This window comes from Rhinolophus sinicus, linkage group LG16 (assembly GCF_036562045.2).
Source record: "Rhinolophus sinicus isolate RSC01 linkage group LG16, ASM3656204v1, whole genome shotgun sequence".
Lineage (NCBI taxonomy): Eukaryota > Metazoa > Chordata > Mammalia > Chiroptera > Rhinolophidae > Rhinolophus > Rhinolophus sinicus.
Window position 1 is genome coordinate 7,236,223 of NC_133765.1, and position 26,345 is coordinate 7,262,567.

The window sequence follows — 26,345 nt, forward strand, 5'->3', positions numbered from 1 at the left end:
TCAGTGGCCTGTTGGTTTGCTGAGACTGAGTTCTCAATGCAGCTCTTTGAAGTAGTGAAACAGATGCCGTGGGGCTTTGCCTCCACTGCCCCATGCAGTGACAATGCATGGGGTCCTCGTGCTGTGGGCTGTGAGTCCCAGTAGGTAGAGATGCTTCAGTGCAAGCCCCTCTGTAAGGCATCATTCGTGTGACTGGAAGCTCACCTCCACTTGTTCCATTTATCTGAATCCCTGGCCCAGGCTGCATGCTGCTGTGACCCAGTTGCCATGGAGAACTTGTATATTCTTGGCTTCCTTGCTGCTTTTACAGGCAGAATTACAGAAGAGAATGTCTTTGCTGTTAGGAAATATAAATATTACAGGGAGCTGCTCATTTCTCTCTCTATGATGATTATCACCAAGGATATGCAAGAAGAATTTATTACAGAGCATGGTCCTTTATAATGTGCCTCAGGTGTCTGTTACAGGGATGGAGTGTGTCAACCCTCGGCTACCTACTAGCTAGATATTAACTAGAACTGCCTATACGTTCAACAGATTTTTGTAGAGTGCTTAGTATGTGCAAAGCCATAGTAATGGCTTGGGGTAAAATCTTTTTGGGTTAACATTCAGAGCATAAGAGGCAGTTTAAAAAAAAAAAATGAGTGCGGGACCAGTTGATTGGCTCAGTGGACTGTTGGTTTGCTGAGACTGAGTTCTCAATGCAGCACTTTGAGGTAGTGAAACAGATGCCATAGGGACTTGCCTCCCCTGCCTCATGCAGTGACAATGCATGGAATTCTAGTGCTGGGGATACAGAGACAAATAAAATACTTTCCTGCCTTCAAAAATCTTGTATTCTGGTAAAGACCAATAGAACTTCAAACAAATAAATGTAAAAAATTAATTAACTTGCTGCAATAGACACCTATACCATATGCCATAAAACCTAAATAAGGGAGCGGTTTTGTCAGGAAGACACCCTGGAAGAGGCATCCCTTGAACTTAGACTCAAATGTGAAACATTTGTTCACCAGGAAGAGGGACGCATTCTAGAGCTGTCTTTGGCACACTAGTTTTGCTGTTGTGCTGTGCAGGTACTCCTCCTCCAAACTTTGTGTCCATTTTCCAGGCAGGAAAAAGGGGAAAGGTGAAGGCAAAAGCCAAAGGAGCAGATGTCACCTCAGCTTGCTCTCAAGCTTTCCTGGAATTCCTGTTCAGTGATATGACCTCCCCAGCTTGGCTTGCTCAGTATTTTTAGCTGAGTATATGAATGTTCTGAATAAAATTGAGGTTTGGTTAGTGAGCTGTAGTAATCGGACAGCTACCCAGATGGCCCCACCCCCAACAATCTTCAACTCCTGGCATTCGTGCCTTGTACAGTGTTTTCCCACAATGAGTAAGGCTGAGCCGTGTGACCAATAGAATACAGCGGCAGTGATGGCATGCCTTTCAAGGCTGGGTCATATAAGGGACTGCAGCTTTCACCTTGATCTCGTTTTGAGGATAATTAAGCAGTCCTTTGGAGAGACCAGATAACCAATTCCAGTCATGTGAGTGAGCCACTTTGAAGTGGATCTTCCAGCCACAGTCAAACCTTCAGATTACTGCAGCCCCTGTTAACATTTTTTTTAAAATTTTATTTTATTAAATTTATTGGGGTGATAATTGTTAGTAAAATTACATAGATTTCAGGTGTACAATTCTGTATTACATCATCTATAAATCCCATCGTGTTTTCACCACCCAGAGTCAGTTCTCCTTCCATCACCATATATTCGATCCCCCATACCCTCATCTCCCACCCCCCACCCCCCGCCCCCCTTACTACAACTTTATGAAAGACCCTGAACCAGAAACACTAAACTGAGACACTCTCAAATTCCTCACCCAAAGAAGCCATAAGAGAAAACAAAGTATGATTGTTCTGTTAAGCCACTAAGCTTGGGTTCTACAATAACAGATAGCTAAATAGTAAGGAGAACAGGCGCACTAGCTAATGAGCATGCAACCAGAAGGGTTGACCACACCAACCAACTGGCCTCTCTACTCAGACACACTGCCTTGTCCCATTACATTGATGAAGTGCTGCACCTAATATCAAAGCATCCTCCCCCTTTATTTCATCAAGTAGGTTGCCACTCTGTTGAAACAATGTTTATCAAGGTTAGTCTTGAATAATGTGGTACCGATTTCATTGATCATTTTCCAGTGTTCATTGTACTTGAAACCGTTGACCATGACCTTCTTTTTGAATCACTCTTCTCTTGACTTTTAGGACTCTCAAATTCTCATAGAGTCCTTCTTAGCTTCCCAGTAGCTCTTTTTTTCAGTTCTGTTTGAGGTTGTTGTTCTGTTATATTGCTGTTTCTTGCTGTATTGGAGATCTTAGGTGCTGGGACAACTTTTCTTCTCTATACCTTTAAATCATCTGGTTTTAAACACCAGCGATATGACGATGATTCCCCAATTCATAGAGAGAGTGCAGTACATATAATGGTTGGGAACCAAACAATCTGGTTTTCAGTTCTAGGTTTGTCACTTGATAACTGAGCAACCATGGATAAATTACTTAATCTCAATTTCCTCATTTCTATAAGTAAGATAATCATAGTATCTATTATCACACTTAGGAGGCACTCAAATATGAGCTTTTCCTATGACTATTACTACTGCTACTTTTACTACTGGGCATCTCTACAGGGTATTTAGTTGATATCTTAAATTTATTTAAGACTAAAACAGAATGCTTGATTTCCTGTGGACCCCAAACTGCTTCTCTCCTAGTTTGCCCTGTCCCAGTGAGTGGCACAACTATCCATCTAGTCAGCACATATAAAAAAACATAGCAATCTTCCTTAGTCCCTCACCTTCCTTTGTCTAAAATAGCCAATCTAATAGGAAGCCCTGGTGGCCCTCTTGCCAGAATACATCCTAAATCTATCCGTGTCTCCCTCATTCATGCAGTCACCTTCAGTCTAACAGTAGCATTTTCTGCCTGAACTATGAAAATGCCCTCTGTCCTGGTCCCCACGCTTCCACTTTTGGACCCTTTCCCCAATAATACATTCTCAGAGTTATCATTTTAAAAACATAAATCAGATAAAATCATTTAGCTGTTCGAAACTCTGAAATGTTGTCTGAGAGCACTTCGCATAAAATTTAAACATCTCCTCTATACTTGTGCACTTAACTACCCGTCTAGCCTCACCTCATAATGACTACGCCACCACACACACACACACACACACACACACACACACACACACAGCCCTGCCCTGCCCTTTGCTTGCTCTGCTCTAGTCTCATCATCCTTCCTGGTCTTTGTCTGTCATACTTGTCCCTATGCCTCAGCCTTGGGAAAGCTATAGTCTCTGCCTGCCACGTTAGTACCCCGTGTCTGCACATGGTTAACCCTTTCTTGCTACTCAGGGTAAACTTCCCTGATCTTTTGACCTAACGTACCCTGTAATCCTTCTCTAATACATCATCTTGTTTCATTTGCACCATCATATATTTCATTTTAATTTTCCTAAATTTTTCCTGGCATTTTCTAATGATTTTGTTCCTAACCCGTCTACTAGACTATACATTCCATTATACATAGGCCTGACATCTCTGATTGATGTATCCCTAGCACTTAAAATAGAGTAGTTATTCAATAGAAGTTTGTCTAATGAATAAACGCCAATAAGACAAATGCAGTAATCTAAGAATGACTCTAGAATTCTGACTTGCTAACTGGCTTGGGTAGTGGTTACTTTCAGTAAGATACAGAAGATAAGTTAATTGGAGTCAAAGTAATGAATATAATTCTAGACATCTTGTGTTTGGGGTGCCTATGGGATGTCTGGGTGTGACTGGTTCAGTATGTAATTAGACCCATTTTTCTGGAGTTCTGGAGAGTTTGGGGAAGGAGATAGTTTTGAGATCCATCTGCATTTATATAAATGACCTAATTCAATGTGAGACTTTCCCCTAAAATTAGTCCCCAGGAAAAGGGAGAGTTATTTTACCTTAGGGTCCTTATAGAGCATTCCATAATCAAAGTGCTCTCTTAATTACTTATTTAGAGCAATGAAGTAATGTTTGCGTAGACACATTAACCTGAAACTACCTCAATCAATGCTCCTTTGGGATATTTAGGAGGTTGCCTGAGAGAATCAATTTTAAAAAATGAAGGTTTTAACCGTTGATTTAAATTAAATAGTTTTATTTTTGTGGCTGTGACCTCATAATTATGTGTTAGATATGATTGTAAATGGACTTTTAGAAATTGTTTTTAAAAAGCATCATAGTACATGGGAATCACAAAGATGCACAACACTCTGAAAAAACAAAACAACCAACATTTTATGCAAAGAGGTACAAGTGGTTCAGGGTTTAATTTCCATTTACGGCACCATAAGATTCAAGAGGTTAAAACGTACTCTATCTAAAATATTGGAATGAAGATGCTATGCTTTGGAAAGCTGTGTTGGGTGACTCATGTCTTCCTCTAGGGACTTTTAACAGCCTGACATCACGATCAATAGGAAGAGGTGAATTGACCATGGAGAAAAAAAGCAACATTTCCAAGTTCGTATATCGGTTTATATATTATGTTATTTTATTTTTTTGTTAATGAAAATAAGCTTTATTGCATCGAGTAAATACATGCAAAGATGCAAACAGGTTTAGTCATTCACTTCCAGATGTTTGAATCAACTTACAGGAAAAGCAGAACTGAAATCTATATACAGTCTTAGGAACAAAATTAGGTGTCCTTGGTAGGTTAGGTTAGGTTTGGTAAGTAACTCTTCTGTATTTATAACATGTGCGTTTTTTTTTTTTTTGTTTATTTGTTTGTTTTTAATTGACTTTAAAGCACTAATAATCATGCAAATGCTTAAGCAAAAAAGAAGTTACATTAAGCTGAATCTATACTGTATGTCAAATGGGTACCAGCTACTAAGTAAAGCGTGCTGTCAGTACACACTGAAAACCAAACCCTTAGAGTTGTATAAGCTTCTGAAAATAAACAAACAAACAAAACAATTTGAATAACATAAATATATTCAAAAGAGAAACATTAGTATCTTGGAGGCAAACTACAGTTTGCTGTGAGATAGGCAACTTTTTTTTTTTATTAAATTTATTGGGGTGACAATTGTTAGTAAAATTACATAGATTTCAGGTGTACAATTCTGTATTACATCATCTATAAATCCCATTGTGTGTTCATCACCCAGAGTCAGTTCTCCTTCCATCACCATATATTCGATCCCCCTTACCCTCATCTCCCACCCCCCACCCCCCGCCCCCCTTACCCTCTGGCAACCAGAGAACCATGTGATTTCACTGATATGTGGTATATAAACCAAAAGCAACAAAAGAACAAGACAAACAAATGAGAAACAGAAACTCATAGACACAGACAATGGTTTGGTGGTTGCCAGAGATAGGCAACCTTTATGTGCATCATTTGAGTCAACGCTTAAAAAAAACAAAAACAAAAACCCTGGGTAGTTCCTGACTATTCATAATGTAAATCCTAATCAACTGCAAGATCTCTTCTCAATCAAGGCACTGTAGATTCAGAGCCTGATGAACCATGGGAGGGGCACAGGAAGTAGAAACCAAACTGTTACCATTTTGAAAGCAAGTGTCATCTGAACAGGAGAGATGAACTGTAACTTCTTGAAAGAAGATGGGAAACCTTCCAAGCTAACAAGGCAGCTAGCATCTGGCTCTCCGTTCCCTTTCAGCCAAGCACTCTCGAACTAGTCCTCTGGCATGGACGATGCCTCCTTGTTTTAGTCTCTCCACTGAGCTCTTTGCTTCCCGCGTGGGTGGGTCGGATCTCTTTCCCCAGCTCTTCGATGACGGCCAGCACCTCGGCGTACTTGCTTTGGGGCACCTGGCTGTTCCCAGTTGCCTGGCCCGTAGTCACTCAGCAGCTGCCGGGACTGCGAGGACGTTGCCGTACTGGTGGGGGATGGGTGGACACTCCCAGCGGCCTTGAGGGAGGTGACAGGCCTGTGTGCAGTCAAGTTCGCATTGTAAGACATGCCCAGAGCCACAGGGGTGCGACGCCCAGCTGAGCCAGGCCTGCGAGGTGGTCGCACTGAGAGCGGGTCCCTGAGACAGTGCGCCAGTCAGTGTGCCTGTCCCTGCGCCCTGGAGAGGTCTCGCACAGTTTTGGTTGTTGATGGCTCACGCAGCACCAGTAGATATGACCTATTGTTGTTATTTTAGCATTTTATTTTATTTTATTTTTTTTTATTTATTTTTTTTTAAATTAAATTTATTGGGGTGACAATTGTTAGTAAAATTACATAGATTTCAGGTGTACAATTCTGTATTACATCATCTATAAATCCCATTGTGTGTTCATCACCCAGAGTCAGTTCTTCCATCACCATATATTCGATCCCCTTACCTCACCTACCCCGCTTACCCTCTGGCAACCACTAAACTATTGTCCGTGTCTATGAGTTTCTGTTTCTCATTTGTTTGTCTTGTTCTTTTGTCGTTTTTGGCTTATATACCACATATCAGTGAAATCACATGGTTCTCTGCTTTTTCTGTCTGACTTGTTTCGCTCAGCATTACTCTCTCAAGATCCATCCATGTTGTCGTATTGTTGTTATTTTAAATGTGTGTATTCACTTAAGTTAAATGATTAAGTATGAGTATATAAATATTTGATTATTTCATTTACATTCCTAAAAATTGTCAAACTTCTGTGTCGATTTATCTGAAAAATGTAGGCTGGTCTTATAGTCAAGGTTCCCTTATTCTGATCTATGTATACCTAGGTGGTAGTTGAAACATCAAAAGAGTTTCACGAGGCAAGAAAAAAGGCTGAGGACAGAGCCACAGGAGTCACTAACACTAAGAGATGGGCAAAGGAAAAAGTCTATATGAAGAACTAACAGGAAGGGGAATTCTGAAAGTAGAACCAAGGAAAAGTAATGATGTTGAAATCAAGAGAAAAGACTTGTCAAAAGTAAGGGGTGATGCTGATGGTGAGGATGATGTCCATGGTGTCCTGGATCTTTCCATGGAAAGATCAAGTGAAGGCAAGGTTGACAAAAATCCATGACATTTATACAGCAGACTACTGATCACCTTGGCCAAAGCAGTTTAAATGGAATGATAAGGTCAGAAGCTTGTTGCAAAGGTGCGACGACTAGAAGGAAGGGGAGTATAGGTGGAGGATATACATTCTTTTTGTAATTAGTTTGATGTGGAGGGAAGAAGAGCATGCACTCGAACTTTGGTGAAAGGAGGACTTGCCATTTAAGGAGTTGATTTTAATGAGAGGAAAGTCTTGGGCATCTATACAGGTTGAATAAAATGAGCCAGAAGAAAGTACTAAAGAGGATTGACTGAATGAGCCAGGTCCAAGCCAAGAAAGTGGGGAAGCTAGACTAAGAGGCCACATGGGGAGATTCATTTTGTCCAGATGAATGTGTGCTTTGTTCTTTGGAGCAATAGTAAATGAGATTATGTAAAAAAATATAAGTTTGTGAGTGTGGAGGTCAGAAAGTAGAGGGATGCCACTTGGTTCCTGGTATTTATTGACTCAACTTTGGCAAGTGCTTCAAAACCAAATACTTTGTTCTGAAGTTGTGAGCACTCCTGCCTTTAGAAGCAGGTCTAACAATGGGGGGAAGAGCCTGAACTTTGAGTTTAGAATCCTTGATTCTCATTTAGTTGCACAGAACATGATTAAGATTTTAGAGAGGTCATGATCTTCACAATTGTTGTAGTACTTGGCTCCCTCTCCACCTGACCCAGAAACCCCTTTCTCACAGTGTTGCCTGGGGGAGAGGGAGGAGAAAGTTCATCTCCCCATTCATTATTCTCTGATGATCATACTCTCCCTGGCTTTCTGGGGGCTTCCATGTGTCAGCCTATTAAAAAAGAGAATTAAACTACATCTTTAAATTCACTTCCAACTCTAGCATTTTATGTATATGTAAACACTTAACTCATATGATGCCTTTAAATAATAAAACAAGGTGGAATATAATTAAGGGGCAAAGGAGTTGTACAGACAATTTGTGCTGTGAGGAAGTCTTTTTAAGTTGACTAATGTGACATTGTTCTCAAGGAAAAGAAAACTTCAGCATTTTATTTTCAGAATCACCCTGATCCAAAGTAGGTCATGGGAATCTTAAGGGGGGAGGCTTGAAAAGGTCCCAGAGCACCTCTAAGTTAATACAAATTCTTGATTTTTTTTTTTTAATCCCACTGAAGGCAGAGAAAAGGCCAAAGCAACATGGCTGAGGCAGAGATCAACTTTGCTTCTGTCTGAGGCACCATTGCTGCCTGCAGAACAATGAGCCTTCAGGCCAGTGGACCAGTCTGTTATCAGCCCACAGCAGGCTGAGAAATAATCTGCAACTAGCAACAATAGGTGCCATATCTCAGGCCAGGTAATGAGCAGGCTTTAAACTGCATCAGCTCTCATTTTATTATCCTTTAGTTTTATACTTCTCAGCCCAGAATAGTCTTATCTTTCCTCTTTTTGTTGCTCTGTGGAGCCACCTCCCCCTCCACAAAGTAAAAGAGATTAGGTGACCTTTTCCTTTCCTTCCTTTTTCTAATTTGAAGCCACAACATTATAATAAGCCTCTATAAAAACACACATATGTATACACAATTAAAATTGCCTGCCTCTGTTTATTTTGTTCAATAACTGATCCAAAATCTCCAAATGCATATCTGCTGCGTATCAATGACAGAGATGCCACCTGCCAGGCCTGGGTCAGTATCTCTGAACGGAGGAATCTACATCTAGGCAAACACTAGAGATCCTCTGTTTGAGGCACTTCCTACAAGAGCCTGTATACATGCTCAGAGACACCTAGCGTGAAGTAAGATGCCTGGCCAAGGCCAAATCTTTCCACACTGCTGACTCAGTTCAAACAATTGCTTGGTCCTTTCAATTTATTCCGTTTAAAAGCATTTCTTATTCCAACAGGAGTCCACCAGGCGTGATAAAAGTTTCATTTTCTCATGTAGAGTTACTTGGGCTTCGTCTTATGACTTATCCCTCTGCTGCTGTCCTCTATCTATGAAGCATTCTGTCTGAGTCTGAAGGGAAGGAGGCCTAGATGGAAAGGGAAGTTGACATACTTGAGGTAATTAAAATTTATCTATCTCTCCAGATGAGCGTGCATTGGTGGAGCCCAAGTCAGATTCTTAATTCACAAGAAAGAAAAAGATAGGAATGTGAAACAGTGACTTGGGTATGTGAAATTAGTTACAATCAACCTTACTTTTTATTTTTATAGACATGAATAGATTCGTGGTGATAAACCAAAAATTTTGTTTTATTTAAAAGAAGTGTTTGGAAAAACACTTGAGTTTGGGAATGACTTCTTAATTAAGACTCAAAATGCAAAAGTTATAAAAAAAAGAAAAGATTGATAGATTTGACAATGTTAAAACCTTTTACAATGAAAGAGAGGTTCATAAATGAAATAAAAAAGATAAATAGCAATTATGAGATAAAATCCTCAATATCTATAATAAAAAATGAATCATATACAAAATTCTTATAAATCTAATAAAAAAGACAATCGAAGAGAAGAAAATGGGTAAATAGGAACTACATGGTAAAACAATGTAAACAGATAATAAATATAAAAAGATGATTTGCTTCACTAGAAATCCAGTCATTACCAATTATGACAAGGAGATATTTTAAAGCAATGAAATTTGCAAAATTTAAGGAGATAACATTTGATTTTGGTGAGGATTAAAGTGGCGGGCATCCTTACAAAGCACAGGTGCCCATGCAAGGTTGTTAATTCAAAATAGGCCAATTTGCAGTATTGATCAAATTTTGAGCATTTCTAAGAACCTTTTCTAAAGAAATTCTTTTTTTTTTAAATTTTATTTTATTAAATTTATTGGGGTGACAATTGTTAGTAACATTACATAGATTTCAGGTGTACAATTCTGTATTACATCATCTATAAATCCCATTGTGTGTTCATCACCCAGAGTCAGTTCTCCTTCCATCACCATATATTCGATCCCCGTTACCCTCATCTCCCATCCCCCACCCCCCTTACCCTCTGGCAACCACTAAACTATTGTCTGTGTCTATGAGTTTCTGTTTCTCATTTGTTTGTCTTGTTCTTTTGTTGTTTTTGCAATATGATCAAATAGAGCTGTAGAGGTCTGTTCATGGCAATGTACTTAATTGTTCATGGCAATGTACTTAATTGAGACACATTAGAAACAACCTAAATACTCATTTAGAGGGGACCGTTTAAAGAAATGATGGTATATTTTCTTATGCAGCCAATAAAAAGAATAAGGAACAAGACGTTTAATTTACCAAGTCTGAGGAAATTTCACTGATATTTTTATTATGATTGACTAAAATTATAAATCCATTAAAAGTAGATTTTTTCCATGTTGTCACAAATGTTCCTATATCATCTTTTCTTACCATCGAATAGTATTCCATTGTGTATATATACCACAACTTCTTTATCCACACATGGATGGATCTTGAGAGTGTAATGCTGAGCGAAATAAGTCAGACAGAAAAAGCAGAGAACCATGTAATTTCACTGATATGTGGTATATAAACCAAAAACAACAAAAGAACAAGACAAACAAATGAGAAACAGAAACTTATAGACACAGATAATAGTTTAGTGGTTGCCAGATGGTGATGGAAAAAGAACTGACTCTGGGTGGTGAACACACAATGGGATTTATAGATGATGTAATACAGAATTGTACACCTGAAATCTATGTAATTTTACTAACAATTGTCACCCCAATAAATTTAATTAAAAAAAAAAAAAAAAAAAAAAAAAAACTTGTCAGACTGTAACATAAAAAAAAATTACATGCTGATGACAAAAGATGCACATTAAGTGGAGGAATAATTTTGAGAGTAAAAGTACAGAAGAAGATATACCATGCAAACACTCAACTATAAATAAACAAATGAATGAAAAAAAAAAATAATAATAATAATAATAAAATAAAAGTAGATTTTTTTTAAAAAATTCAGTCTCTTATCTAAGATTATGGTATATAACCTTTATTAAAATTTTCTCTTGTCTCTTGGTAAAACGTTATAGTTTTCTGGCGTGGGAGTCATATAGAAGTCTTACCCTTTTGTAAGTTATTTCTAGGTGTTTAACTTTATTTGTTGCAATTGTGAAAAAAAATATTTTTTATCTTTACCTTTACTGTTATTAATGACATTATTTAAGAAAGTTACTATTTTTTGTATTTACTTTGTCTTCAACAATATTAATAAATTTTCTTACTAGTTAAAAAAAGAAAAAAAATACAGACATGGGCAGGTATGTCGTGAAAAAGTAACAGACTAACAAGTGTATTATTATCCTGTTAACATAAAATAAAAAGACTAATGTGTGTATCTACATGCTTCTGTATGTGTAACTGCACAGAAAATGTAATATTAAGTTGTACCACAAATTGCGAACCAGGCTTTCCTCTGGGGAGGACGTAGTTGTGCATAGTGATGACGTTTACATCTTACACACCACCCTTCTTCACTCTTTGAATCTTTTCCCAATGGATCTACTCATCTATTAACTGTATAAGAGGGAATAAAGAAGAAAACATAGGTCCCCATATACAGTTAATTTATTATTTTAGAGGAATTTACTCTGTATAGAGTTAATTTGGAAAGACCTATGGAAAGACAAATCATGGAAAGTATCCATGATTTGTTTATTTTCCCAGAAAAAAAGTTAGGTAAGCAAAGAGCCATCAAATCAAGAAATAAGTAATGAAAATAGAGTTATCTGACTAAGGGAAAAATCTATTTATTCATTCATTAATTTAACAATTAAGTGTAGAGCAACCTTCTAAGCACTGGAGATACAGTAACGAAAAAAGCGAAGTTCTTGTCCTCATAGAGCTTAAATTCTACTGGCCCGTGGGAGGCAGGGGTCTAGGGTGGGCGTCAGGCAATGAAGACGTATATATATAATGTCAGATGGTGCAGAGCCCTCCAATAAAAACATAAGCAAGCTAAGGAGGCTGAGTGCCCAGTGATAGAAAATGGTGTTTGTGTGTGTGATAATGTTGGGAAAAGAGATGGTGGTGAAGGGGACAAAATGGGAGGGGAAGGAAATGAACTGATGCCGGTTCATGAGATCCCCAAAGCTCAACTCCTAGGATATATTTACACAGAAATTGTGAGGAGAAATTTGAGGCAATTATGAAGGTAGCTCAAGTCAAACATCCCAAAGTTCTTGCTTCATTGAGCTGGATAAGTGGCTATTTTTTAACTTGATTAATCCAGAAAATTGATATGATTATAGGGGAAGTTCTTTAATTATTTCCTGTACTAGCCCCGTTGGACAGACCTTGCAGCAGCATGTGTGGAGAATGCCCATGGTCTTGTGGAAACTGGGGCCTCTTTTCCGGAGGTCTGGGCATTTTGCCAACTTCCCTACCCCAGTTCTTCCCGTAGTGCCATAATCAGGGACAATTCTAGCTGCAAACTTGAGCACTGCTTCCCAGCAAAACCTAATTATCCAGGCCTGACCACTGACCACATTCTCTCTGTGGAAATTCATTGTATTGCCATGAATTACGTGTTGGCATACGAGATGGATCAGGTAGATTAAGATATATTATCTTGATTGTTGAATGCCCATTCTTTCTTCCCTTCCAGAGAGATTAGGATGCAATGCAATTTAAGTTGTGTTCTTGTGAGCATCGTAGCAGAAGAACCTGCTCTCAGGGCCCCTAACCAGGAGGCTCTGGCCAGGAAGCAAAACTGACTGCATTATTTAAATGTTATAAATCATCATCTCTTGTCCAGTGCCACTGGCTCCTGGCTCAGGAAGACTGATGGGCAGAGATCACCTTCAACCCTGAACACCCAGCCTCCCTGGGCTCTCCTGGGTTGGGCTCAAATTCCCAGATAGGCTGAGGTTTTTGATTTCACAGCTGGTTTAGGACAGTCTGCTAGGCAGCTTTAGGAGAGGGGGTGTGGGAGTGGCACAGTTATCGGACCAGAGGTCTGACTCACTGTTTCTCCTTTGGTTCACTTAGTGTCCTGGTGTATGCCATTAATCTCACTCAGCCCTATTGCCCATCTATAAAATAGGATAAATAATCCTACCTAATTTCATGGGCTTTTGTTTAATTACTGAGATGCTTTGTTTATCCATCATCTGAAAGGAGCTAATCACATCTCAATAAAGCCCCAAAGCAATTTTTAAATTTTCAATAATTGCTATGGAAATTTTTCTAAGGGATTCTTTCTAAGAGAAATCTTTCTCTTCCTTACCTTCTTAAGCATGGTATATTTGATATTTTTAACCTTGTTTTAATGACTCAAGGTCATTATGTGAACAGTGCTTATTGAACGGTGCTGAGTTTCGGTGATACTCTATGGAACTATTGAAGGGCATGGTTATTTGCTCCTGTGCAATACAGCCCCCAGTTGCTATGCTTTTGAGTTCCTGTGTCTGCTTTTTATAGTTTTTCCTTATTCTTCCTGTTGTCAGGATACCAGTCATCAAATTTTGCTGCTGAAATTTTTATTTATCTTTAGTCCACATCCGTCTTCTTCCCAAAGTCCCTGCCCGTTCTACCTCAGCACATCTCAGCTTCTGTATTGGCAATGGTTCTCAAAGTGTGATTCATTGATCCTACGATTCATGGGTCCCCAAGACCCTTTCAGGGGGTCTGTGAGGTCAACACTATTTTCATAGTGGGTCATAGTAAGACATCATTTGCTTTTTCCAATATGCTGTCAAAAGTTTGAAAAATGCTGCATTATCAGAATCTACCAACTCTTACCCCTTATCCAGATGTATGCCCCTTAACGACATTGTGGTCAGGGACAGACTACATATACATTGATGGTACCAATGGAGCTGAAACATCCCCTTCACCTAGTGATGCCATAGCCATCGTCACGTCTTAGCACAATGCACTACTCACGTGTTTGTGGTGATGCTCGTGTAAACAAACCTGCTGCCAGTCGTGTAAAAGTAGAGGCTGTACAATTATGGACAGTACATAATACTTGATAATGACAATAAGTGACTATGTTACTGGCTTATGTGTTTACTATACTATACCTTTATTGTTTTAGAGTGGACTCTTTCCATTTATGAGAAAAGAGTTGCTGTAAAGCAGTATGCTTAATGCAATGCCAGCAGCAGTTTCATACCTCTCATGTTTACCACCTCTCTTGATTGTATCATTTTCTCTTGTGCTTGATTTAATCTCAGGTTGTTCTGTACAGTAACCTGCTGCACAGGCTTGTAGCCTAGGAGCAATAGTCTGTACCACACAGCCTAGGTGTGCAGTGGGCTATACCATCTAGGTGCGTGTGCTTGCACTCTGTGATGTTCACACACAGATGAAGGTGCCTAACAATGCATTTCTAAGAACATCCCTGTGGTTAAGGGGCACGTGACTATATCATTGCTGCCTCCGAGCCTCACCACAACAATGCAAGGCTAACTGATAAGGAGTTACCCTCAGCACCTTGTTGCAGGAGAAACTGAAGCATAATTAAATTGCAAGTCTAGATTAGAATTCACATTTTCTAGCGCCCGGTCAGGGTGTGTTACACTATAGTTAGCCTTGGGAATGGGATGTACAAAGATTTATGCAACTTTTGTCTGACCTGAGTGTAAGTCAGGTCTGAGTGGGCTCCGGAAGTGCTCTCTACATGGTCTTTGACACATAGATTGTATGTCATCTATCTTTGTTCTGTTGAAATACCCCTTTCTACTCAACACCACCAACCCCTCAGGTATCATTTTCTTACTCCCTTTAGGCCTCTGCTTAAATATGACCTTACCAGAGAGGCTTTTTCTGACCACCTAGGATAGAATAGCCCTTTTCCCATAGCTCTCCACCCTCTCAGTCTAATTTGTTTGTTTTCCCTGCATCATTGACACATCAATTTGTTGACCAGCTCTCCTCACTGGAATCGAAACACTTAAGTGACCACCCTGTTTTCTGAGTGTCCCATGTTTGCAGCTGTGCCTAGCAGTAAGGAGGGGGTCAGTATTTGTTGAATGAAAGAATGAATGTCTGGAGCTATTTAGGACGTTTTTCGGAATCTGAGTGCTTGCCAGATAAGTACTCTCCAAGAGAAGTTCTGGATAACATTATATTGTCTGTTACACATGTGTCACCATACTCATTCCTCTGAGCAACAATGGCAGTGATTGTCCATCCTGCTCTCCAGGGAGGAGAATGTGGGGGTAAGAACTCCATTACTACCTGACTGACCCTGGTCATGCACCTATTCTGAGCCTCAGTTTCTTAAATTACTGCAAGAGTGTTTTGGGGTGCTTTCACTAGTAAGAAGTCTCTGAAACTGGTATCAGTTTTTGTTTGTTTGTTTGTTTGTTTGTTTTTTAAAGCAATCATCTGCCTTTTTTTTTTTTTAAGATTTTATTGGGAAAGGGGAACAGGACTTTATTGGGGAACAATGTGTACGTCCAGGCCTTTTTTTTTTAAGTCAAGTTGTTGTCCTTTCAATCTTAGTTGTGGAGGGTGCCATTCAGCTTCAAGTTGTTGTACTTTCAGTCTTAGTTGTGGAGGGCGTAGCTCAGCTCCAGGTCCGGTTGCCGTTTTCTAGTTGCAGGGGGCGCAACCCACCATCCCTTGCAGGAGTCAAACTGGCAACCTTGTGGTTGAGAGGACGCACTCCAACCAACTGAGCCATCAGGGAGCTCAGCTCAAGGTGCCATGTTCAATCATAGTTGCAGGGGGCGCTGCCCACCATCCCTTGCGGGACTCAAGGAATCAAACTGTCAATCTTGTTGTTGAGAGCCCACTGGTCCATGTGGGAATAGAACCGGCAGCCTTCAGCGTTAGGAGCAATGAGCTCTAACCACCTGAGCCACCGGGCCGTCCCTGGTATCAGTTTTATTGGGAGTTCTCTTGGAAACAACAGCCCTATGAGGGTGAGTAAACTTGTCAGGGGGCTGAAGAAGTTGAACTGAACAGTAGCTGTAACAGAAGCCTGGGTCCATCCTACAGGGCACTCTGGTGCTGAGATGGCCTTTGGAATTGTCCCTGCTCAAGGAAGGATCCCAGCCTCTGTAATAACAAGTCACTGAATGCATGCTACCTTGGGATGGGGCACATCGTTAGGCAGGGCTGTCACCACCCCAACTCCCTGAGGGAACTCAGCAGACAGCATTCCAGTCAGCTGGAGAGATGAGTGTTTCGGTCCAGAGGAGGGAATCTGGGTGGGCCTGCCACGGCCGCACCAGAGAATGTAGAACAAGGAAATGCACGGCAAGTGCTTCTCCACAGGAATTACTGGACACATTTTGGTTATTATTGTTGTTCTGACAGTTTCTTCACAGTCCTTATTACTGTCTGATGTTATGTTTGTTATTTATTGGTTATCTCTTTACTATTACTCCACTAGAAGACAGGGATTTTACATCATTTGTGGCAGTATTGTCAGTAATTAATCAGTCCCTGGCACATAGTAGGCACTCAATAAATACCTTCTGAAGGAATGAATCCTTTTAAGTCATTCATAAAATCATTTTAAATGATTTATAAAATGATTCATTCTATTTGTGTGTGTGTGTGTGTGTGTGTACAGATTTACTCAACAACTATAGTGTAAGATTATTAATATCAGGAGATGTGTCTTACACCTCTTGTTATTATCTTCGTTACCTGTCAGAAGTGACCATTCCTTTGGATGGTATTCAAGGCCTTTCCAATCTGGGCCAGCCATCTCCCAGTCTCATCTCTGCTCCTGTGCTTTTCAGAGCAGTCTGACTCCCTTCTGTCTCTGCAACTTGAGCAGGAAACCATTTCTGCCCGGAATGCTGTTCCTGAACTTCTTGGCTGTGCTATTTCCTCTTCATTCTCTAGGTCTCAGCTCCAGTCTCATTTTCTCCTGGGAACCCTGCACACCAATCTGGTTCTGTGCCTCCTGTCTGCTCCCACGCACCCTCAGTTTGCCCCTGGAGGCACTTATAACACTCCTTGTTTTAATCATCTTCATGACCCTAAGATGCCAACTAGAATTGTTTTATATGTCAATATTTCTGCTGCCTCACACATGCATTGGTGGGCTAATTATTGTGATTAATATGCTCTTATATAACCATATATAACTTATAAAAATTCGTTTTATAAAAAGTATTATTTAAATCTTTAACTGGACTATGTTGAACAATACAAAAATAATACCACAAATTCATTTGGTAACTTTCCTCTGTCAAGTTCAAAGCGCTTTACATCCTCACTATTGTTCTATCTTCCACATTTGATGAGTTGGGTGAATTATGTTGCTTTGTGATGGACGTAAGTTGGGTCTCCACCCTTACCACCCTCTACATGCAACACGGGTAGAATCATTTATCATTTGTTGAATAAATGGATGAATAATGTGGTTATGGTCTAACTGGGAAGACATAAAGTCCTTCCAGCTATAGTTTCTATTGCTACTGACAACAATACTCTTGAAAATGAGCAAGATGCATCATGAGGATTTTAGATTTCACACACATAATTTTCTTGTAATTAAAGTACAGAAACCCCTAAACTAATTGACTAAAAATAAATTTAAAATTTTTCAGCCTAGTATGAGCTCTCCTTCCTTAAGACACCTTTAGCAATTATTAGAATTCTAATTGTTGAATTCACACAGCTTTGGACTTGTGTTCTGACCTGCTACTTGAATCTTTCATTGTTATTTAATATCATATATGTTTATGTATCGTTTCATTTTATTGCACTGTGTTCTGCTTAACAATGGAAACCTGTTTACTTCTAACTGCAATTCATAAAACGCACAGGAGTTCCTCTGAATCTCTAGGTGCCTCTGTGAGCAATAGAGAAAGAGGTAGGGAACAAGGGAAAGAGAGGGAATGGATGGCTATCAAAATGAGCCCTGGACTACAATCCTGGGTTGCTACACATCCCCACCCCAACCCCAAAAGAGCAGCTCAGTTTTTATAACTTGGTGAATTTTCAGTGTAAAATTTCATTGGCAGAGTGGATTCTGCCACTTAAAAACAGGTTTGATAGCCACTAATCACTAATATATCTGATTTGTTATATCATCTGATGTTGGTTCTTTCCCCACTAAAATGTAAGCTCCATGAGGGCAGGGTTTCTTGTGAGTATTGTAGGTGATAGTTCATATATAGGCTACATGAATTAATTAATTTGACAAAGAAGCTGTTACACAAAGACGGTCTTCATTAATATCTGATTGGCTTAAGATATTGAAACACAAGAGAACTTCTTTTGAGTTTGGGATGATTTAAATGTAGGGTGACCATATAATGTAATGTTTACACTGAGAGCCTTTTGAAAGTGAAAATTATGATATTCATAGTTACAACAGGTCAACAGATGTAAACAACGACTGCCTCTGGCAGAATAGGACAAGAGTTTGCCCTTTTGAGTGACAGACATCTCAAGGGGCTCTTGCATGAGGGCAAATTTTATATTTCCCTTTTGTCAGAATTTTAGCTCCTTTTTTTTCCCCCCACTAAAAGTGGTTATTACTTGCAGGAAACAATCCAGCTTTAGTCTTGTTACAGATTACTCACTTCTCCCAATGTTTGGGTGTTTAAAGATCAGGGCCACAACCAGAGAGTAAAGGTTCCATAGAAGCCTGAATAGGATGTCCTATCAACGGGGCTGGGTGCCTGGCTCTCTGATGCCGAAATGAATATGCTTTCCCTCTAGCAGAGAGAGTAGCTCTTAAATGCCGCTTCTGTTACTGTTCCCCTCCCAAGCCCTTGATAGAGTGCTGTCCATGAGAGTGATACAAGTTATTCTAAGGGCCATGCCAAAGATGAGAAGCACAGAGTTGGGGTCAACCAGCATAACTGACAAGACCTTTCCTCTGGGAACGAGGTGACTCTGAGTTAGAGCACCACCAATGAGAGCCCAGAAGTTATCTCGTTACACCAGACACTCCAGGCTCCTTTCCCAGCGTTGATGAGTGTGCGATAGAGCACGGATCAGCTGCAGTTAACAGGGATGTGTGGTCCTGCACCGAACTTAAGCAGCTCACGGCAAAGTGCAAACGAGATGCGCAAGCCCAGTTACCTCCTTTTCAAAGCTGGCATTAGGGGCATAGGATGTGGATTAGGCCATTTAAGATGCCATTGTGATGTTTTAGGAGAGGGCCTTGGCCTGCAATATATCCATGTTTATGTGGTATAGTCTGTTATAATGGTGTTACACTCTGTTCATAAAATAACAAATATCTCACGGAAGAGGGAGAATCAGATGCTATACTGGCACTGCCCCGGACATGTTTATTCTGTCCTGGTTCAGCACGTCATTAAACTCTACTGGAAAAATATAAGTTGACATTTAGGCTGAAAATCACATTGTTTCTAGGTAGTATTGCATACTGACTGTGTGCAGATATTATATGTCCCTGCAGTCATGAAGCGATTTATGTGCTGGTGTGGACTCCCCACAATTTAGTCCATCTTGCTTCCCATAGAGCGGCTTGATTGGATGTGAAAGTAGCCCCTTTCTCTTCTCTGCAATGGGCCCCATAGAATTGGCTTCACAAAACCACAGACCCCATTTCATTTAGGGTGGGGGAGGCACTGCCAACCATCCCCAAAGGCCCCGGGTGCTGCTGGCTCCCTCCTATCTGTGCTCTGTCCTCACCCCAGGGCCCCTCCGAGGGGCTGTCACTGTGAGCAGCTAGTGGAAGAGGCAGTGGAGCGTCCCCACCATGGAGGGGCCGCTCTGCAGGATGACGAGGGGCTTTGTGGCGACCGATTAGCTATCAGGCCAGTGAAGCCTGCCCTTGAAAAGCTGGCCTCTGGCTCACTGAGCGTCGGTGTTCACCCTTCCAGATGAGACTTCGACGATCAAACTTTTAAGCTGAGTTCCACCGCTACTGACCTCTCCAAGGACCTGGGCACAAATGCTGATTTATTCAGACCTTATTTCCAAAAGCAGGTTGTGGCCCGGAGGAAGTTGGGTCTGTAAAGCCAGAGGCAGAAGTGAAAGGTGACTCTCTAGTCAGTTGGGGTCTAAATTTAGAGACCACACAAATGAGACCTGTATGAAACAATGTGCTTAGGAGGATTCAATTCAACAGCTATTCATTGAATGACTTCTTCTATTTGCTAGTCCTGGTGGGTTAAACTACCCTTACCTACCAAAAACCAAAGAAATCAACAAACAAAAAACTACCCTGCCTATCACATACTTTGCACAGAGTAGTCACCTTTTCTTGTTAATCATGTGAAAGTGGGAAAGTATTATGAGAAGGCAAAACATGAAAATAGCTGTTGGTTCATGATTACAATTTCCCCGAGGTCATTTAACAGGGCAGAATTTTCCCCTGGAGCCGGAATCCACTAACCAAGAGCCAAAAGTAATTTTCCTCAGAAAGGCAGTGAGAGTGATACTGACAATGTACTTTCCAGAATTCTCTTACCTTCCCGCCCCATTCACGCCATTCCCCTGCGTTACGTGCTGTCTCAGTTCTGCTGTTGAAATGAGAACATTTCAAAGCCTGCCTCAAATGCGACCCACTCCGCATCCTGGGTTTGTCTCTTGCACCACTCTCCCCCAACGAAATAGTACCTAACATTTGCTTAAATCCTGAGGAGGCGTCTAAACATCCCTGCATTTCTTGTGTTATTTCTTGCTAAATATATATGTAAGTATGAATCGATCAGTCTTATCCTCAGCACTGGACAGTTAGATTATGGAAAACTACAACAGGGCTTTATTAGTGAATGAACTTATTTATTTTTTATATGTTTAACAACTATTTTTGAGGCCCTACTGTGTATCAGGAATTGCACTAGGCACTGGGAGTGCCACTGTGAAAGAGATGGATGGTCCTTGTGTTCACTGAGAATCCTTATCGTGGGAGATATAGGCAATTAAACAGACATTTTCAGTCTTTTGCAAGGTTCTCAATCTCAGCACTATTGACACTTGGGGACAGATACGTCTTTGTTGTGGGAGACTGTCCTGTGAATGGTAAGGTCTTTAGCATTATCTCTGACCTCTTCTCCTAGATTTCAGTAGCACCCCCTTCCTGACTGAAAGGGTCTTAACAACAAAAGGGGTCGCCAGACATTACCAAATATCACTTTACTGAGAATTGCTGAAGTAAAGTAATAAACACAGTTTCCTTGGGAGCCTGGAGAAAGAACATTTATGATTCTATGGTCAAGGTGTCAGGGCACAGCAGGAAACCGATGGCGCATTCAACTCTGAATAAGTGTAGGCAGGTTTAATAAGGGAATTCTTTATAAGGTATGGAGAGGGTGTAGGGAACCCATGCAGATAGTTCAGTATCCCAAAGCTAATAACAAGAGGATTGTTCTCACCACTAGGCCAGAAGGGTGAGGCCAGGCAGTTACTGCAATAAGAAGGGGAGAGTTGTATGGAAAGGGACTTCAGAGAAACCACTTTCTTTGGTGAAGTGACTTAGGCCTGGGAGGTGCCCGTGCTGGAAAATATATATCTGAGTTCACTTTCCTTCCTTGGATCATCTGCTGGACTTTCGTCTACTGGCCACCCCAACCAGAAGCCAATGGCAAGGAAACCAATTTTCATACTTCACGTAAGTCATGTACTCAGGGAAGCAAGCAGGGCAAAGAAGGTTGACAAGTGTTTGTAGAAGGTTGAAAAGGACGTAACTAGTATAACAGGCTTCCCTGAAACAGTAAAATCTAAGTTGAGATCCAAGGAAAAATCAAAGTTACTTATGGCAAAAGAAGGCAAGTGGGTATAGCATATAAATAACACGTGTGATTTATATTGCCTAAAATTCAGTTGTAAGAATTGTTGGTATATTTGTAGTTAATCTGTTGAGCCCCACCAGCCTGGAAAGTGAGAAATTCAATCTAAGTCATATTTTGGGAGACTTTCTTCTTTAGAGTATCCAGAATACTTAGGAAAGGGGTCGCTAGTTTTCAGTCCTCAGTGGTAGTGATCATTCAGTCCTAGATGGTAGGAAGAGTTCATTCTTTGAATAAAGGGACAAAAAAGTGCAGAAGGGAGGGAACAGGGGGGACAAGTGGACGATTTTGTTTTTCCAGCTTCATTATCACCCAGTCTGTTACCTATAGGGCATTGATATAGCAAATGAGCAGGTAATCTGGGCTGGTGGGACATACCTTCATAACCAACCTCCCACACACACACCACCATCTTTCCCCAAGTTCACTCACTTCCACCTCTCTGAATCTAGACTCTTTGTTTCCTTGTTTTTTTTCAAAAACGAAAGCCTGGGTGGTCATCATATTCTGGATGCCTAGCAACTGTGCTGGATGACCCATGGCACAAAAGCCATTAACAGTCTGAGGTAAGAAGGTCAAATTCGAGAACTCACAAAGCCTGACGCCTTTGTGGATGGGGATGGGGAACCCCTCTCATTCCATTTCATCCAGTCTTCTACGTCTTTGAGAACAAAACACACCTTACTTAGTTTCTCAGTACACTAGCCTGTCGTGTTGCACATTGGGGGGTGGTGATGAACCTACGACAGTTTAGGGGATTTCTGTATGGCACAGAAATCCAGACAGGTGGAGTTATAAAAACAGCCACGGGAGGTAAAGCACAGCATAGGGAATATAGACAATAATATTGCAATAACTATGTATGGTGTCATATGGGTAGTAGACTTATTGGGGTGATCACTTTGTAAGTTATATAACTGTCTAACCACTATGTTGTACACCTGAAACTAATATAATATTGGATGTCAACTCTAATAGAACAACTTTTAACAAGTGATACAATAGAGGAACATAGGAAACACAGGGCCAGGGAACCTGGTATGTTACTAAATTGATATACTTTTTTTTGGTACTCATTTTGTAACCCCAGCACATCATAGGAGCACACAAAAAACTCTTTTGATTGTGCTTTTTCATTCTCTACAAATCTACATTAAGTTCTAATGAGACAGGCAGTCCATCCTTTCCACCAAGACTGAAGCACCCAATGTTTGGGGATATAGGTGGAGAGCCCAATAAACTTAGCAGTAAGAGATGCGACCCAAAACTAGAGCTCATAGCCAGTCCTTAATGCATAGTGTAGTCATTGCAGCAGTCCTACAACAGGAAATAAATAGCCAGAAAATTATGCATCATTTATTTGTTTTTACCTATTCATCTGGGGTTGACTCTTTGGAATGAAAACACCAGTGTTTCTTCATCACAGCAGGAGTACTATTTGCATAGGTGGCTGACCAAGGCCCTCCTTCTCCACTGCTCTGTACTTCCATCTCAGGAATTAAACTGGATGCCTCCTCCTGTCCTTCCTGAGTCCTGCTTCCCCATCATCAAATTGGTGTCCTTGCTAATTCGGCAAAGTTAATACCTGATTAATAACTTCTGTGATAGAAGAGTTCCTGGATGAGCTGTAGCCCCATTTACAATCTGCCGGTGATTGAAAAATTATGTTCAGTTCAGTAATAATTGATGGAAATGGTCTCTTCTCTTCTGCAGCTGATTGGCTTTGTAATTGTGATTTAATAATGTAAATATCACTTGTTTTCTTCTCAAGATGAATTGCCTTTTGATTTTAAGCTGAAGGATCTTTGGGCTTTCTTATATCTTTGTCTCTTCTCATGAAATTTTACATGAGATGTATTCCTTATTTTGCTATATTTTTCTTTAAACAAACACACAGACACACACACACTCACACACACACACAATTTGAGTCAATGTTTGGAAAGAACACATTATTTTTCCAATTAGCTATTGATTATCAAGTGTTTAGACCTAATGGTTTTTAGAAATAACTCATCCAACCCCTTTATTTTTACCAGTGATAAAACAGGTGGCCCAGACTTGTTAAGTATTTTATTCAAATGTACACAGGGAGAGACTTCTCATGAAACTGGTATAGTGCTATTTCCTATGATGAGGAGAGTTTGAAAAGAATGTCAGTGATATTGTAATTTATTATAAGAAGTGTGTATTTGGTCTTCATCTAATTCCTGGCACAAAGCTCTTAAAACCCTTGGAATTTCCTGTGATGTGGGGAAAGGTATCTTTTCTTATGTTAATGATGTGACTTTTGGAAAGCACCTGAGGATGGGGGCTGATTATCAGGGGAACAAATTGTGTGATCAGAGGGTTGGAGCTTCCAGTCTCCCCAGCCCCCCCCCCCCACCTACTAGGAGGGGAGAGGGACTGGAGATTGAAGTTCAATCACCAATGGCCAATGACTTAGTCAATCAGGCCTACATGATGAAAGGTTAATAAAAACCCAAAGGACAACAGGGTTCTGAGAGCTTCTGGGTAGGGGAACGTATGGGTATTTGGGAAGAGTGGAGGTCCTGGAGAGGGTCTGGAAGCTCTATGCCCCTTCCCCACACCTTGCCCTATGCACCTGTCCCAGCTGGCTGTTCCTGAGTTATATCCTTTTATAACAAATCAGTGATCTAGTAAGTAAAATGTTTCCCTGAGTTCTGTGAGCCACTCTAGTGTACTAATCAAACCCAGTGGAGCCATGGGAACCTCTGATCTGTAGCCAGTTGGTCAGAAGCACAGGGCACAACCTGGGCTTGCCATTGGCATCTGACATGGGGCGTAGGGAACGGTCTTATAGGACTGAGACCTTAACCTATGGAATCTAACACCATTTCCAGGGAGATAGCGTCAGAATTGGTTTGAATTGTTGGACACCAAGCTGGTGCTGAATTGCTTGGTGTGGAGGGAAAACCCACACGTGGGAATTGATGTCATAATCGCCATGGCTCTATGTTGTCCTTCTCTATTGACTGTTTCCCTGCTGTTATGCACGCATGCCATAAGTATATCTGTGTTGTCATCTGTGTATAATATGCGGAACCAAATAAATACACTGTTCCTTACATTAATTCCGTGAATTACTATCATGACACAATATTTTATAACTGACAAAAACAAAAAACAACCCTCTAGAGTTGCATGTAAGGAGAGTAAGCTCAGAGCCACATTATGAAGGTGGCTGACACTCGCTATCCTGACCCATTCTTTTCAGAAGCGCCCTCTGAGGGTTGTCCTAGAAACCCACAGGCACCACCTATCTAGAGACCAGGCTCCAGGCACCTGCCCTGTGTGGCATGGTATACAATAGCTTTTTCCAACCTCCCCATTTTTATCAAGATCCTTCTAGCCAGGCCCACCCTGTTGGAACCCAGTCCCTGCACAATGCACCTTGCTTTTCTTACCCAGAATGACATTGTTTTCCAAGAAGATGGAGGTTCTGTGCCTCCTAAAATAAAACAGGCAAATTAATTTGAGGCTGTAGGAAAAAACAAAGAAAAATATCTAGGCATTCACAGGGCTCTCCTTCCTTTCCAGGTAAGATATGTTAATTTTGATAGAGGCCTCTGGGACATAGGTACCACTAAGCTTAAGGAAGTCCAGCAAGGAAGGGTGGCTTAGCAAAGGCCTGATGAAGGGAGCCTTAGTGACTGGAGAGCTCTTGGTTGAGCCTTCACATCCTGGTCCAGTGTGCTGAGCTGCTGCATCTTCCAGAACCAGAGCCAGCCCCAAACTTCAAGGGTAGCAGCAGGACCCACACCTCCAAACTTCACTACCCTGAAGTTCAGGCCTTGATGAAGGCTGGTTGCTGTCCAGTGACTGATGGTAAGAGCACAAAATCACTATGAAGTGGGCCAGAAAACTGCCATGGGTTAAGGTGGGCAAAGAACAGTGGCTGTGGACCTAAGAAATGTGCTGGCCCAATGCACCCATTTTGCAAATAAAGAAACAGTGTATGGTGAAGTGGATTGGCCAGAGTTTCTGGCTAATTAGTAGCAGAGTGAACACCAGAACCTCAGCCTCCTAGGCTTGCATTAGGCCTGTATTCGTCAGAGTTCTCTAGAGAAACAGAACCAATAAGATATGTGGAGAGATAGAGAACACAAAATTTATCATAGGAGTTTGCTCATGTTGTTATGAGGCCAAGAAGTCTCATAATTTGCCATCTGCAAGCAAAAGAACCAGGGAAGCCAGTGATGTAATTCTGTGTTCGTTTGAAGATCTGAGAACCAGGGGATTATACAGTGTGACTCCCTGTCCTGAAGCCAAAAGCCTCAGAAGTAAGAATGGGGGGCACTTATGTAAGTCCTTGAATCTGAAGGACCAAGAACCAGGAGCTCTGAAGTCCAAGGGCAGAAGAAGATGGATGTCCTAGCTCAAGAAGAGAGAGAGAATTTGTTCTTTCTCTACCTTTTTGTTCTTTTTAGGTCCTCAGTGGACTGGACGATGCCCCCACATGTTGGGGAGGGCAACTTGCTTTACTTAGTCTACTGATTCAAATATTAATCTCTTCTGTAAACAACCTCAAAGACACAACCAGAAAATACATTTACCAGCTATCCAGGCATCCTTTGGTCCGGTCAAATT

General features: G+C 40.8%; 1 protein-coding gene and 1 pseudogene across 1 annotated transcript in view; one reads left to right on the plus strand and one right to left on the minus strand.

The window, feature by feature from the left end:
- LOC109438897 (opioid-binding protein/cell adhesion molecule) overlaps window positions 1–26,345 on the plus strand; it is a 581,752-nt gene that overhangs the window by 520,155 nt on the left and 35,252 nt on the right. The gene's annotated exons all lie outside the window — the stretch shown is intronic.
- On the minus strand, window positions 5,522–6,092 carry LOC109438896 (cyclin-dependent kinase 2-associated protein 1; annotated as a pseudogene).